Source organism: Schistocerca serialis, chromosome 6 (genome assembly GCF_023864345.2).
Source record: "Schistocerca serialis cubense isolate TAMUIC-IGC-003099 chromosome 6, iqSchSeri2.2, whole genome shotgun sequence".
NCBI classification, from domain to species: domain Eukaryota; kingdom Metazoa; phylum Arthropoda; class Insecta; order Orthoptera; family Acrididae; genus Schistocerca; species Schistocerca serialis.
This window is the reverse complement of record NC_064643.1, coordinates 284,466,946-284,479,092: the sequence shown is the minus strand read 5'-3', so window position 1 is coordinate 284,479,092 and position 12,147 is coordinate 284,466,946. Positions and strand designations below refer to the sequence as shown.

At 45.4% G+C, this 12,147-nt stretch overlaps 1 protein-coding gene across 2 annotated transcripts in view; it reads right to left on the bottom strand.

Moving 5' to 3' along the window:
* LOC126483878 (high affinity cAMP-specific and IBMX-insensitive 3',5'-cyclic phosphodiesterase 8A) overlaps positions 1-12,147 on the bottom strand; it is a 1,729,999-nt gene that overhangs the window by 1,343,766 nt on the left and 374,086 nt on the right. The gene's annotated exons all lie outside the window — the stretch shown is intronic.

The window sequence follows — 12,147 nt, the reverse complement described above, 5'->3', positions numbered from 1 at the left end:
TACGTGACTTTAAATCTTTCTGAAGGTTATTCTTATTTCTAGTACTGATTTCATGAACTGAGTTGTTGGTTTGAAAAATAGATATATTTTTAATGACAAAATTAATTAAGGAATAAATATATTGTGGAACAGTAGTTAAGGAACTAGGGAGTTCCCTAACAGGCTTCTGAGTTCACACAACAAATAATTCATATTATGCGTTTTTGTTCCTGGAAGGATTTAACTAGACTTGATAACTTATCCCAAAAAATAATCCAATATGAACTTGTGGAATGAAAGTAAGCGTATTACGTCAGGTTTTTCATTTTTATATCCCTTATGTCTGACAACACCCACATTGCAAATAGAGAAGCTGAATTTATTGTTAAGCTGTAATCCCAAGAATTTAACACTGTCTTCTTCTGTTTGTCATAATATTTTAGGCATATACTGGTGGGAAACCCCTTACAAGCTTTGAATGGCATGTAGTGAGTTTTTCGAATTTTAGTGGCAAAAAATTGGCTAGGAGCCATTTATTAATATCCACGAAAATGTCATTAACTGATATTTGTAGGACTACGCTCGGTTTGCTATTTATTGCAAACTAGACAAACTTGGCATATAGTCATGTTATTGATGAAAGGTCATTAATGTAGACCAAAAAATGCAAGGGCCCTAAGGTGGAGATCAGTCGAACGACACAAGTAATTAGCTCCCACTTGGACGATACTGATAGCTTAATTCATTCTTTCTCCTAATGATCCTTTTATTGCTATAGGAATTCAATTCCTATAGCAAATTCATTGGTATAGGAATGGAACCATTTTGCAGAATTGCCTGTTGTTGTTGTTGTTGTTGTGGTCTTCAGTCCAAAGACTGCTTTGATGCAGCTCCCTACGCTACTCTATCCTGTGCAAGCCTTTTCATCTCCGAGTAATTACTGCAACCTACAGCCTTCTGAATATTCCAATTTAAGCAAAAGGATATTGTGACTTACGGAGACAAATGCATTTTACAGATCACAAAGTATACCAGTGGCCTTTAGTTAACTGTGTCATGAATTAAGTTCATTCTCACTGTACGTGTTGATAGCCGTCTCAATATCAGAACCTTTTAGAGATCCGAAGTGAGGCATGGACAATATATAACATGTTGTCAGATGGTTAAGAACTTCTAAATTGGTTTAGAGTGCTGGCTAAAATGAAATTGGACAGAAATTTGACAGTATTTCTTTATCTCCTTTCTTAAACTAAGGCTTAACTACAGTATACTTATATACTGTACAGTATACTATATACTATAACTACAGTATACTATATACTGTGTAAAATGTCTTTGCGATAGCAAACTGTTCCGTTGTTCGTGCAAGCATTTTGAGAAGTGAACTGAGACACCGTCGAGTAAACTACAGAAACCGGCCAGAGTGGCCGAGCGGTTCTAGGCGCTACAGTCTGGAACCGCGCGACCGTTACGGTCGCAGGTTCGAATCCTGCCTCGGACAGGGATGCGTGTGATGTCCTTAGGTTATTTAGGTTTAAGTAGTTCTAAGTTCTAGGGGCTGATGACCTCAGAAGTTAAGTCCCATAGTGCTCAGAGCCATTTGAACCATTTTGAACTACGGAATTTTCAGAGCTACAAAAGAACAATACGATAAGGAGACTTATTTACGATATACGATTAAACGGCAGTAGACGAACAGTTCATAACACCTGTTTTGCGTCATCCTTCATCTGGTGGAAGGTTCATGGACAGCGTCAGCAGCTGTCATCAGAAGCGACATCAACGCCAGCGAGGTGCTCACGCACGAAAGTGCTCCCGATTGCCAGTCACCAGCGAGTGCTGAACGGGCGTGGCCAAACACTCGAGGCATAATCGCGCACGGTTCGAGCTCGATGGCTTTCTGGAGTGGATGAGGAACAAGCGGTGCGCCGTCCGACGGGGCGTGGACGCCAGCGGCAGTACGAGTGTGGGGTGGGGGTGGGTGAGGGGGCAGGGAGGGAGGGAGTCGCCGGGAACTGGGGCACGGGCCGGCCGCTCCCCGTGTGCCTCTGACGTCGTTCAGCACGCCGCGCAGGCCAGGCCGTTCCTTTCCGGGTCAAGGCTGAAGCCTGCACGCAGCCGCACGCACCACGCACTGACGCACCAGCTGCCTGCGAACTAGTGTTGTCTAAATTTTCAGCCACGAGTATAACGCTATAATACCGGGTGCCGCAGGAGGAATTGTCAATATTCAGGGATATGACGGGAACGGTCATTCGAAGCTAAGAAGGTGGGCAAACATGGGCTGTAAAATAGATACTTAAAGAGGTACGAGCATTTGTTCAGTAGAAGAGACGTACTTCAAGGCACCGAAGCTGAACAAGTGCTCATAGCTCCTAGGACCGATGCACACGAGCGGGTAACAGCCGCGCGTGCTCGCAGGGAGACACCGGCGTCAGAAATCGTTTCGATGGTGCACACACTGGGCCATCGCAGCGGTAATCGCGCGGCGGTAGATTGGTAGCCAACCATTACACGCACACGTAGGCACAAGAAAACAGGTATATTTCCGTATTTCGCTTAAGAATACATTAATATACGTAACAGGAGGTTTTGGACTCACCCAGTCATCAGTTCACAGCTGCTGAAAGGAGAGTTCGTGAGACTGTTTATAGAGCGATACTGTCTATGGAGCAGATGAACGTAAATTATTTTTGAATGAATGTACAGTCGTTTCATGAATCAACGGTAAAACAAAAGCTGTAGCGCTGTTCATCTTATCCACATACCTAGGTGGCTGCACTCTAACTGATCTACGTCATCAACACAGAATCAGTCACACAACATTGAGTGATACAGTTTGGGAAGTTTGTAAACCTGTGTGGGAAATGCTGCACAAAGAATGCGGGCGAAATTCGTAGAAGAAAGGTGATTGAAAAATACCAGCGGATTTGAAAAGCATGCTTTGTGGTCTGGACAATGAAATCCCATTAATCCAGTGAGTAAGTTAACAGTAGAATAAATATTTTCGCTGATTTCTTCAACAACGATAGCAAAGCACAAAGGCAAAACAAATACACTGGTCTCCAAAATTAAAGCAACAAACCACTATTTCCCCGTTCTGTGTCTAATTCACGATATAATCATTCAGACTGTCAACAGACGTCAGTGCGATCGTGTTCTGCACGGAAGATGGCATTCCGGTCAACGGGCAACCACGTCAACGATGACGTCAGGGCACCTATGAAACAGGATAATGAAAAAATTAAATGAGCGTATGGCATCGTTGGCCGGAAGGCCCCTATTCGGGGAAGTTCGGCGGCCAAGTGCAAGTCTTATTTCATTTGACGTTACATTGGGCGACTTGCGCGCCGGTGAGGAGGATGAAATGATGATGATGAGGACAACACAATACACAGTTTCCGAGCGGAGAAATTCTCCAATCCGGCCGGGAGTCTAACCCGGGCCCGCTTCCATGGAAGGTGAGCACGTTACTACCCAGCTAAACAGGCGGACAACATCGTAGTGTTTGCCTTGTAGTCTCACTTTCAGAAACGCTGTGTTTACATTCACAGACGGTACAGTATGGCACAGAGAAGATGCCTATTATACTCTCTGCAACGGAAGGCCATAGGAAGAATGGAAGCAGGACAGTCGCAAACTGATGTGGCCCAATGGCTTAACGTGAATCGCTCTGTTGGTTTTCGGATGTGGCTACACTTTATAGAGACCGAAGTTGTATCCTGAAGACCATGGCAGGACCGACCACGTGTAACACCAGAAAGAGAGAACCGTTTTCTGGCCAGAAGAGCAAGACTATACTGCCCTAGAACTGCAAGGCAACTGGCACCTGACCCCAACATCCACTGGAAGTGCTGTATCGAGGCAAATGGTGTACAGAAGACTTCGGCAGAGTCGCCTTTATTGTCAGAGACCTGCTCTGTGTGTACCTCTGACGCATCATCAGAGAAGGTTGGTTGGTTGCTTTAAAGAGAGGGGGGTGGGGGGGGGGGGGGGGAGGGACCAACCTGCTAGGTCATCGGCCCCTCACAGAAGGGAATGTCTAGAGTGGAGTCCTCAATACGCCACTTGGATGGTCGAACAGTGGGCCAACGTTATTTTCACAGAGGAGTCCCGATTTCGACTAGAGAGTGATTCTCGACGGATTCACATTTGAAGGAACACGATTTCAGGCCTCAAACATTGTGGAAAGACACCGATATTGAGAAGTATCGCTAATAGTGTGGGCAGGTATTATGCTCACAGGTCGAACACATCTTCATGAAATTATTTGGGTGAATCGGCTAGGTTTAAATGCTGTCAGGTATTGTGACGAGATCTTCGGACCTCATGCGCGGCTGTCACGAGGTGCTGTTGGCCCAGACTTTGTACTGGTGAACTATAATGCTCTACCTCACAGAGCACGAGTGCTATTTTTCTTCTTCAAAACGGAAGATGCTGCAAGCTTGACGTGGTATGCTCGCTCTCCCAATCTGAATCTCAAACAGCATTTCTGGGATGCACTAGGAAGGCGGGCTCCATCACGTCATCATCCACCAATCATTCTCTAAGATTTGGGAGCAGTTGTGCAGGAAGAATGGTCGTTATTGCCTTAACGCGAGATTGACGACATCATTCATAGTATGCCCCGCCGTTGTCAAGCCTCTATTGCTGCCAGAGGTGGTCACGAGCCATATTGAGCACATTCACCAGTTGTCAGAATATGTGTACAAATCCGTTAAGTTGGAGAAAAATGAAGAAAGTTTTTGTCTATTGTTATGCATGTTGCAGTTGCTTACTTGTACTCGGTACATTGTTTCTACTTTACTATCATATGTTTCTACAGTTTTGTGGCAAAATAAACGCAACTTTGCAAAATTTCCGATTATTGCTTTAATTTTGGACACCAAACTGTATGTAAGTCTGTTAGGAGACGAACATACTGAACACTCGATTTATTCCCGAAAGTGAAAGACTAACCACTTTATATCACCCCTGAAATGTGTACAATTATGTATTTTGTCGTTCCAATACACCGAGGTGGCAAAAGTCATGGGATACCTCCCAATATCGTGTCAAACCTCCTTCTGCCAGCCATAGAGCAACAACTCGACGTCGCGTGGACTCAACAAGTATTAGGAGGACCCCTGCAGAAAGAATTAGCCATGCTGCCTGCATAGCTGACCATAATTCCGAAAGTGTTGTCGGTACTAAATTTTGTGCACCAATTGATCTCCAGACTACGCCCCATAAATGTTCTGTGGGATTCATGTCAGGTGATCTGGGTGGCCAAATCATTCGCACAAATTGTCCGGAATGTTCTTCAAACCAATCGCAAACAATTTTGGCCCAGTGACATTGCGCATTGCTAACATGAAGTCCATGAATAGGTGCAAATGGTCCCCAAGTAGCCGAACATAACCATTTCTAACCAATGAAAGGTTCAGTTGGATTAGATAGCCCAATTCACTCCATACAACACAGTACACACCATTAATAGAGCCACCAACAGCTTGCACAGTGCATTGTTGACAACTTGGGTTCATGGCTTCGTGGGATTTGTGCCACATTCGAACCTTACCATCAGCTGTTACCAACTGAAATCGTGAATCATCTGAACAGTCCATGGTTTCCCAGTTGTCTAGGATCCAAACGATATAGCCATGAGTCCAGGAGAGGCGATGTCGTGTAGTTAGCAAAGATACTCCAGTTAGTCGTCTGCTGCCATAGCCTGTTAACGCAAAAATTCTGCACACTGTCGTAATAGATACATTCATCGTATGTTCCACACTGATTTCTATGGTTATTTCACGCAATGTTGCTTCTATGTTAGCAGCGACAATTCTACGCAAACGCCGCTGCTCTCGACCGTTAAGAGAAGACTGTCGGCCACTGAGCAGTCCGTGGTGAGAGGTGATGCCCGAAATTTAGTGTTCTTGGCTTCTTGGCATGTTCTTGACACGATGGATCTTGGAATATTGAATACCCCTAACGATTTCCAAACTAGAATGTCCCATGCGTCTAGCTCCAACTACTATTCCGAGTTGGGAGTCTGTTAATACCCGTTGTGCGGCCATAATCACATCGGAAACCTTTTTACGTGAATCTCCTGAGTACAACTGACAGCTCTGCCGATGTGTCGTCCTCTTGAATCGAGTATGCAATACTGCCAGCATCAGTGTTTGCGCATTTCGCTATCATATGACTATACTGATGTCAGCGTACAATAAAGCATTGATTACGCTGAACTGGCTGAGGTAATATGATTTATTTTAAACGGTTATTGTTACCTGAAGATTAGTTCATTCAGATGAAAGGACTCTCGCCAAGGAGTAAAGCATTTGCGTCTAGGCACTGTTCCAAGTTTTAAATGGCCAAAACGCAGCCTCTAGAAAACAAACACAAAATAATTTAATAGAGATGTTTAAGTGTATCATTTCCTTCTGATTCGGTTCCACAGCAAAACCTTCAGAAGACATAACACGTGCATGAAACAATGCAGGTCTCTTCTTAATCTTATCATGATACTCCTTGTGAGTTGTGTCTCACATTTCAAGGAATTTTTCAGCTCTTCACTGAACAGTTCCTCGCCCAAACTGGCTGTCAGGTTGACGGCAGCTGGACATTGGGTTTCCAACGCTTGTGCGCTGCCCCACTCACCTGCAACGACTGCATGACAGCTGAAGTCCATCACTGCTTGGCATGTGAACAAAAATTGCAGCAATAGACAACCTCATCACAATTACAATATCTGCAGAAAACCTATAACCTTGACAGAGAAATTCAATACCTCCATGGCTCTTCACCTCCAAACATTTTCCAATAGTCGCCCCCCTTCACCTGACTCCACCGTAAGAGAATAACAGGCCATGAATCTACACCTTCACACCATTGAAATGCTGTCTGACTCAGCCAGACAGCTGGCTACCCACATACAGAATACAAGACAAAATAATTCTGTTCAGATTTATTTGGAGCGCTGGAATCACCAAAGAACTAACACTTCCCTGTCTCTCACTTAGTAAATGCCCCCTTATATCTTTAAACTTCAACACATTCCATTGCGTTTGTCATATCTGCAGCACGCTGCTTCGCGGGGATAGACGAGATCGTTGCGATGCAGCAGTGGCTGGCAAGCACAACTCTCTACGCGACGTCCGCCGTAGTTGCGCGGCTCCATAGTTTCGCATGCACTGCTGAACTGCGCGAGAAAATGACGCTGCGAGCTCGCGATAATAAATCGACCGTGTGCATCGAGCTTTAAGGTTTGCGTTTCAGAGCCTGTTTATTGGATATTTTTTCCTTGTTCAGGTCCACTGTTCCCAAAATATGGAAAGCAAAGAGCTTGCAGTAGCAGAGATTTGTTTCACAGTATCGAAGACGAAGAGCTGCTCATACCTCTTAAGTTATGCATTTTACAGCCCATGGTTATTACCCTTTTTGATTCGAAAGATCATTCCTAAAATATTGACTATTCTTTCTGGGACACCCTGTGAATGTGAAGCAAATAGGTAAAATCTGACTATGTAAGTACTAACGTAAGCCTAATAACAAACAAATTTCGACACACTTCAGTACAAGCTCTTATCTTCGGGTGTAAGCTATTATCCTTGAGTCAGTACAACCCCGAAAGGGATTTCTCCTGACGTAAAGTTTCTATACACTTTAAGATAAAAAATAATGCACGGTGATGGAATTATCCAAATAGAACGGAAATCAGTAGATATGATACCCATATACAGACAACTGAGTGATTATAATTTTAGGAAAATTGCACTATTCATCCAAGAGAAAGAGCTTCACAAGATGAGCAAGTCGGGAAATCGTCGGTCCACCTCTGGCTCTTATCAAAGCAATTATGCTGCTTGGCACTGATTGAAGTGTTGCTGGATGTCCTGCCGACGGATATCGTGCCAAATTCTGTACAACTGGTGCTTTAGATCATTAAAATCCCAAGCTGTCTCGAGAGCCCCACCCATTTTGCTCCAAAATTTTCTCAATTGGGGAGGGATCCGAAGACCTTTCTGGCCAAGGTAGGGTTTGGAAGGCACGAAGACAAGGAACAGAACCTCTAGCGGTGTGCGGGTGGGCATTACCTTGCTCAAAAATAAACGCAGGACGGCCTGCCCTGAAGGCAACAAAACGGGGCGCAGCATTTCGTCCATACACTGCAGTGCTGTAGGAGCGGCGTGGATGACAGCCGAAGAATCTTGCTATGAAAATAAATGGCATCCCAAACCACCACTTCAAGCTGTCAGACGTTGTGGCGGGCAATAGTCAGGTTGGTATCCCATCATTGTCCAGGGCAACTTCTGACATGCCTTCAGCCAGGAATCTCATTGACTGGAGTAGAATTGCCCTCAGTGGAAAGTCCAGCTTCGAAGTGAGCCCCGATGACCAGCGAAGAGAAGTTTGGGGACACCCCAGGCAGCGGTGGGTTACCTAGCTGAATGTCGCCCATCATAAGGCCTGATAGACGGGAGTGATGGTCTGGGGTGCCATTTCTTTTCATGGCAGGACCCCTTTGGTTGTCATCCGTGGTACCCTTCAGGACAGCGATATATAGCTACGAAATTCTACGCCCTATTTTGTTGCCCTTCGTGCAAGCCATCCTGGGGCTACACTTCAGCAAGATAATGCCCACCCATACACGGAGAGCGTTTATATTGCTTGTCTTCGTGCTTGCTAAACACAACCTTGGCCCAATAAAAAACTTTGGAACATTACAGGCAGCGCCCTCTAACTAGCGCACCAACTAGACAAACTTGGCACGATATCCCTCAGGAGGATATCTATAGCCGGCCGGTGTGGCCGAGCGGTTCTAGGCGCTTCAGTCTGGAACTGCGCGACCGCTACGGTCGCAGGTTCCAATCCTGCCTCGGGCATGGATGTGTGTGATGTCCTTAGGTTAGTTAGGTTTAGGTAGTTCTAAGTTCTGGGTGACTGATGACCTCAGATGTTAAGGCCCATAGTGCTCAGAGCCATTTGAACAATTTGGTATCTATAAACTTTGACAACTGAAGCCAGGTCAAGCCGAATAACTGCCTGCGGAGGGGCCAAAGGTAGACCATCGTGTTTTTGACATGCTTAATTTGTGAAGCTCTTTCGCTGGAAGAAATCATCCAATTTTTCTGAAATTATAATCATTTGTTCGCATGTATATGTACATTTGCGTCCAGTTCGACTAATTCCCTTGTGGTCGTCCTGGAAGCCGTTAGGTAGACAACCTCAAACTACTGAGCTCCGGGTTTCACGATAATCTTTTAGAATCTACACTGCACAATAAAATTTGAATGTGCTCCGAAACAGTAACACGTTTTTATGCTGTTTCATCCCTCCGTTTTCGCACCATCCTGTAGTGTGATGACGGGAAGGTTTGACATTGACACTTACGTGAATAAAATGACCAAGTTTCCCACTAAGATCACCCAGTTCCGCAACTTCCTCGGTACTACCGTTGCACCATTGTTGGCCACGTTAAAAAGTTATTTGTAGGAAACACCACTTCAGCCTAGCGGCAGCTATAGCGCCTGGAGGCTTAGCCAACCCCTTTGACAACCTTGGGTCAGATATGACGTCTTCAGGCGCTAGAGAAGCTGCGAGTTTGAACTGATGTCGAAGTTCCTGACAGGTAGATTTTCAACCTCCTCGACAAAGCTGCAAGAATGGCGTCGAGGTTGTTGCCGAACTGGATGGTCCTAGAAAAACACTGTCATTTTATTTACGTTTGTGTCACTGCCGAACCTTCCAGCGCCATCTATTGGTTAAATTTTCCTTGAAGTTTTTTGTTCCATGACTTTTCCCCCTGCGTCAATAACATGCTGTTCGAATTTGACGTCATTCGAAGCGGTGGTTCTCTTTCTACAGCGTGTTTTGAAACTGGAACTTAAGTGTGGACACTCTGCATTGAAGCTAACACAGGCGTATTGGGCATTCTACTTTGACGGAGGGCAGAATTTTACGACTAAGCGCCTGAGAACAAGCACTTCTGAAACGGAAAAGCTCATGAGCTCTTTGCGTGGTACTGTCTTGGACAAGTGTGAGAAGCAGCTGAAGTGAATCCACGAGAGGGCGACAAGGAGTTGGACATCCACACTACATGAGAAACCGTGCAGATCGGAGGTTAACTCGCTCTGCAACGTCAGGACGGGTGACGTTATGGCAATCTGACGACAGAGCACAGCGCTGGGGAAGGTACACGTGCTGGGGAACACACCATTTACCACACATTCCGGGGCTCTCCATCAGAAAACCACTACGTGTTCTCATCTCGCAAATTGTGGTTGCAAAGTGCCCAGGAGAATCGAGTTTCGGTTTTGGTTCAATCCAGTTACCTGTTCGCATGAATCAAGTTTCTTGTTACACCAGTTGTACTGTCTTGTCTGAATAAGCCGTCTGCAGACGAACAGCCGCTGGAGAAATGCACCGCACCAGAGATATAGGCCAGTGAGTGCAGTATTGCGCTACAGGGTCATACACCTGGGCTTCTATGAGACCCGTTGCAGTAACTGAATGCATCACGATAGCCGCGGGTTGCGTGAACATTACTGCGAACTTCTTGCATCCCTTCATCGTTGATGTCTTTCCGGCGATAGGGTAACTGCCCACGTCACAAGGCCAGTATTGTTCTACGGTGGTTTGAGCAGCATAATAGTGACCTCAGGATCTCGGCCACCGATTTCGCCTGATCTGAATGGAATGGAAGCAATGGGGCGTCAGCTCTCACCCTCAAACCAACCGCCCGTAATTTAGGGGAATTGTGTGACCTGTGAATTGACATTTGGGCCAACAAGGAAACTACTAAAGACTTGTCTACTGGATGCCACGCAGAATCACTGCTGTATTGCGTTCCAAAAATGGCCCAACAAGCTATTTAGCAGCTAGTCATGTCATTTTAGCTCACCGGTGTACTTCGCAGCATGACATGTTTTCACAAATGGTAGCTTCTCTGTTGGCCTATTGTTTTCGGATTCAGTGAAATGAACTTTTTAGTTGCCCAGCGGACGCTTTAAGACTATGTCTTAATGGACGATCTCTGTCATCAGCAGTAGATCTCCAACTAGTCCAAATACAGATTCGAACGTAAATTATTCTTGCTGTAAGGATAGGACAAAACGAGGATTGTTCTCTACGCATGTTGCGCAGTAACACCCGACAATTGTTGATGTTATCTGCCAGCCAACAAGTCCGACAAAGATGGACAGCATCCAAGAGATGTTATCTAGGAGAGAGAGGGCCCCTGTTATTGCGTTAGGTACGTCAGCAGCGGAGCAGGTAGCGAGCACAGGTCTGGCGTTGTCAAGGCAGATGTATGGCCGCGCGCTGCCCGGCGCCCCGTCTTGTTAACAGCGGGCTTATCGTGATGGGTGGTCGCAGCTCCTCCGGGCTTGCGTCACGGACGTGGGAGCGGCCAGTGACAGCAGACGGAGGGCTGTCAGTCCCGCTCCGCCGCGGAGACCTATCGACCCGACCTTTCCACCGCCGGCGTCGTCTCGGGGAAGACAGGAAGCGACCCACTACCCGGACAGCTTACGGATGTCACGAAGTTCTCGCTCTACCAAGTTGCATATGTTACTACGTTTTCGTTCTTTTTCTTGCGAGGTCTTCTGTCTCTTGAGTTGGCAGCGGCCAGATACGAATTCATTCCCTCTTACAACCTTTTAATTTCATAGTAACAACGCTCAACGACCTCAGTTGTTAGTTGGTTAGGGGAGAGTTTCCTAAATTGTACCACTTTTGATATTTTATTTATTACAGCCCAACAGTAAGTTACATTATTTTTCAAACAATGCAATCACCATCTGCAGTATCTTGTTCTTGTTATCTGATTTACAGAATGGGAAATCTGAGAAAAATAAACACAATACTCTCAAGTTTTTAAACAGTTGCAAGTCGTACAAATTAAGAATTTCGTTTCCGAGTTTGTATCAGTGGGTTGCGTAAATTGTAACACCCTTACGAACTACGTCCCTGAGCTTAAGGGCGTGTACTACTCTGAGGTTAATGAAATGTTCCACATTATAGTTCTTACATCGCTATTTGCAGGCATGCAATATAAATTTTTTTATCCTTCTCAAACTTCTGCACACACTGCATGAATCCACGTTTTGTTTCATGTATCTCATCATTTCTTCCATTCCATCTTCCTGGCACAGTTCACTATACCATTCCTCTGAGGTACAAATGAGT